The 5,045-nt window shown below is 28.0% G+C and overlaps 1 non-coding gene across 1 annotated transcript; it reads right to left on the minus strand.

Moving 5' to 3' along the window:
• Positions 1-237: 237 nt before the first annotated feature.
• Positions 238-346, minus strand: LOC140962210 (small nucleolar RNA R71). The gene has a single exon (XR_012172490.1). It is a non-coding gene; the product is annotated as a small nucleolar RNA R71 (small nucleolar RNA).
• Positions 347-5,045: the final 4,699 nt, after the last annotated feature.

The raw sequence follows: 5,045 nt of genomic DNA on the forward strand, positions 1-5,045 counted from the left end.
ATTTTCATGGCTTAGATTCTAAAAATCCATATTTACATCTAAGAGAATTTGAGGAAGTTTGTAACATTTATAATGATCAAAATTGTAGCATGGATATAGTTCGATTAAAGTTTTTCCCTTTTTCTTTAAAAGATAAAGCTAAAACATGGCTACAAAATTTGAGATCAAGTTCAATACGATCATGGGAAGAAATGCAACAACAATTTCTCAAAAAGTTTTTTCCTTCCCATAGAGCAAACACTTTTAAAAGATAAATTACTACTTTTTCTCAAAAACAAGGAGAAACATTTTATCAATGTTGGGATAGATATAAAGAATTACTTAATACATGCCCACATCATGGTTTTGAAACATGGAAAATAGTTTTTCACTTTTATGAAGGTCTAATACCTAAAGATAAGCAAATGATAGAATTCATGTGTAATGGAACTTTTGAAGATAAAAACCCAAATGAAGCTATGGAGTATTTGGATTCTTTAGCGGAAAATGTTCAAAATTGGGATAATATAGGCTCAATAGAACCACCAACAACTAAAATCAATAATTCAATAAATGGAGGTGGTATCTATAATCTTAAAGATGATATAGATATTCAAACTAAACTTGTATCTTTAGCAAGAAAAATTGAATCATTAGAAATGAAAAAGAGTGGTCAATTAAAAAGTATTCAAGAAATTGTTTGTCATATATGTGATACACATGATCATGCTACAAAAGATTATCCAACATTACCTTCATTTAAAGAATGTCTCCATTAACAAGAAAATTATGTTAACAATTATAAAAAACCAATATTAGATCTTTTTTCAACATCATATAATCTCGGCTGGAAAAATCATCCTAATTTTAGTTGGAGGAATGATAATAATGCACAACCCTCACAACAATATTTTCAAAATATCCAAAATCATCAAGTTTATATTCCTTATGTTACACCTCCAAGAAAAAACTTTGAAGATGCAATTCATGCATTTATCCAAAAGCAAGAATCTATCAATATTCAATATTCAAAACAGTTAATCTATGAGTGATTTGAAAGAAACTCTTGCAAAATTTGCATCTGCAGTTAAGATTCATGAAAAATAAAAATTTCCATCTCAACCTCAACCTAATCCTAAAAATCAAAATCAAGAATTAAAAAATGAAAAAATTGATCAAATAAAATCTGTTATTACCCTTAAAAGTGGTAAAACAGTTAATGATCCATATAGTAATGAAAACAAGGATCATTTAAAATCAAAGAGTAAGGATGATAATCCTGATACTTTTGAGAATGATGATACCTTAAATTCTAAAAATAATATGTTGAATGATAAATCATCTGAAATAGTAAATGAATCAAATAAACCTCCACCATTTCCTCATGCATTAACAAATCATAAAAAACAAAAAAATGATTCTGATATCTATGAAGTTTTTAAACAAGTAAAGATAAATATTCCATTATTAGATGCTATTAAACAAGTACCTTCATATGCAAAATTTTTAAAAGACTTATGTACTGTGAAGAGAAAATTGCATGTGAAGAAGAAAGCATTCTTGGCTGAACAAGTAAGTTCTATTCTTCAAAATAATTCTAGTTTAAAATATAAAGATCCTGGTTGTCCAACAATTTCATGTATTATTGGAGAAAATAAAATTAAAAAAGCTTTGTTAGATTTGGGAGCAAGTGTGAATTTACTTCCTTATTCAGTTTATGAAAAACTTAATTTAGGAGAATTAAAACCCACTTCTGTTACTCTCTTACTGGCGGATAGGTCAATCAAAATACCTAGAGGTATTGTAGAAGATGTGTTGGTTCAAGTTGATAAATTCATATATCCTGTAGATTTTATTGTTTTGGATACACAACCAATAGAAGTACATAATGAAATTCCAGTAATATTGGGACGACCATTTCTAGCAACTTCAAATGCTTTAATTAATTGTCGAAATGGAATAATGAAATTGTCTTTTGGAAATATGACTCTAGAACTTAATGTGTTCAATTTATGTAAACAACCAAGTATTAATGAAAATGAATATGATAATGAAATTGAAACAATTATGGAAGAAAATATACAAGAAGAAAACTTAAATCAACAATCTGAAGTTTTTTCAATAGAAAGTTTTGAGTCTGAAAATAATTTTAAAAAAGATGATAATACAAAACTTGAATTAAAAGTTTTACCATTCGAATTGAAATATGTATTTCTTGGTGAAAATAAAACATTTCCTGTTGTAATTTCTTCCACTCTTCTACCAAATCAAGAAGAAGATTTAATTAAATTACTTAAGAAATATAAAAATGCAATTGGATGGACTTTGAAAGATATAAAAGGTATAAATCCTTTAATTTGCACACATAAAATTCATTTGGAAGAAAATGCTAAAACATATCAACAACCACAAAGAAGGTTAAATCCACATATGAAAGAAGTTGTTAAGAATGAAGTATTAAAACTATTAGACGCTGGAATTATCTATCCAATCTCAGATAGTAAATGGGTAAGTCCAACACAAGTAGTACCTAAAAAGTCAGGCATCACTGTTATAAAAAATGAAAAGGGAGAGTTATTACAAGCTAGGATTCCATCTAGTTGGCGTATGTGTATTGATTATAGAAAATTAAATGATGCAACTAGAAAAGATCATTTCCCACTACCATTTTTAGATCAAATTCTAGAAAAAGTAGCAGGAAATTCTTATTACTGTTTTCTTGATGGGTATTCGGGGTATTATCAAATACCTATATCATTAGAAGATCAAGAAAAAACTACTTTCACTTGTCCTTTCGGAACTTTTGCATTTAAAAGAATGCCATTTGGTTTATGTAATGCTCCGGCTACTTTTCAAAGATGCATGTTAAGTATTTTCAGTGATATGATTGAAGAATTTGTAGAAGTTTTTATGGATGATATAACTGTTTTTGGAAACTCATTTGAAAATTGTCTTAAAAACCTAGAAGAAGTATTAAAACGATGTGAAGAAAAAAATCTTGTTTTAAATTGGGAAAAATGTCATTATATGGTTAAATCTGGGATTGTGTTAGGTCATGTGATATCTGAAAAAGGAATTGAAGTTGATAAAGCCAAAGTTGATGTTATTGCTAATTTAACATCACCAAAAACGGTCAAAGAAGTTCGATCATTCTTGGGTCATGCAGGTTTTTATAGAAGGTTTATAAAAAATTTCAGCATAATATCTAAACCAATTTCGAATCTTTTAACAAAAGATACACAATTTGAATGGACTCAGAAATGTGAAAATGCTTTTAAAAAAATAATTAATCTTTTAATTACATCACCTATTTTACAACCTCCAGATTGGTCTTTACCATTTGAATTAATGTGTGATGCAAGTGATTATGCTATAGGAGCTGTGTTAGGACAGAGAAAAGAAGGAAAATCTTATGCAATCTATTATGCTAGTAGAACCTTAAATAGTGCCCAAATAAATTATTCAACTACTGAAAAAAAAATTACTTTCAGTAGTATTTGCATTAGATAAGTTTCGAACTTATTTAATTGGTTCTACTACTATTGTGTACATTGATCATTCTGTCGTAAAATATTTATCAAATAAACAAGACGCTAAGCCAAGATTAATACGGTGAATTTTATTGTTACAAGAATTTGATATTATAATTAAAGATAAAAAAGGAAAAGAAAATGTCGTAGCCGATCATTTATCTAGAATAATGACTGAATCATCTCATAATGAAATACCAATAAATGAAAATTTTCCAGATGATCAGTTGTTTTATGCTACTATTATGCCCTGGTTTGCTAACATTGTAAATTTTATTGTGACAAATAAAATGCCTTCTCATTGGAATTCACAGGATAAGAATAAATTCTTGATAGAAGTTAAAAAATTTTATTGGGATGATCCTTATTTGTTTAAGTATTGTCCTGACCAAATTTTTCGACGATGCATACCCGACAATGAAGTAAGTAATGTTATTAAATTTTGTCATTCTGAAGCATGTGGAGGTCATTTTTCATCCAATAAAACAGCTGCAAAAATCTTACAATGTGGATTTTATTGGCCCTCTTTATTCAAAGATACGCATTTATTTTGCAAATCTTGTGAAAACTGTCAGAAGATGGGATCAATTTCAAAACGAAACATGATGCCTTTAAATCCAATCATAATTATTGAAATATTCGATAGTTGGGGGATAGATTTTATGGGTCCATTTCCATTATCTTTTGGATATACGTACATTTTAGTCGCTGTTGATTATGTTTCAAAATGGATTGAAGCAATTGCATGTAGAACTAATGATCATAAAGTTGTTATAAAATTTTTAAAAGAAAATATTTTTAGTCGATTTGGAATACCTAGAGCAATAATTAGTGATGGGGGAAGTCATTTTATAAATAAATCATTTTCTTCTTTGTTAAGAAAATATGGCATTACACATAAAGTTTCTACCCCATATCATCCTCAAAGTAATGGTCAAGTTGAACTTGCAAATAGAGAAATAAAACAAATTTTAGAAAAAACAGTTAATCCAAATCGAAAAGATTGGTCTTTAAGATTAACTGATGCATTATGGGCATATAGAACTGCATTTAAGACATCATTAGGGATGTCACCATATAGGTTAGTTTTTGGTAAGCATTGTCATTTACCGGTTGAACTTGAACATAAAGCTTATTGGGCAATTAAAGCATTTAATATTAATTTAGATGATGCATCTAAATTAAGAAAATTGCAATTAAATGAACTAGAAGAATTAAGAAATGATGCATATGAAAATTCAAAGATTTATAAAGATAAAACTAAAGCCTTTCATGATAAAAATATTATGAGAAAGTCATTTGAAATTGGACAAAAAGTTTTACTTTATAATTCTCGTTTGCATTTATTTCCAGGAAAACTAAGATCGAGATGGTCAGGACCATTTATAGTTAAATTTGTTTATCCTCATGGTGCTGTTGATATTGAAAATCCTAAAAATAATGACGTGTTTAAAGTTAATGGGCAAAGACTTAAGCCTTTTATAGAAAATGAAATTCTTAATGATGATTTTATGCCTTTATATGATCCACAATAGT

Source organism: Primulina huaijiensis, chromosome 16 (genome assembly GCF_012295235.1).
Source record: "Primulina huaijiensis isolate GDHJ02 chromosome 16, ASM1229523v2, whole genome shotgun sequence".
NCBI classification, from domain to species: domain Eukaryota; kingdom Viridiplantae; phylum Streptophyta; class Magnoliopsida; order Lamiales; family Gesneriaceae; genus Primulina; species Primulina huaijiensis.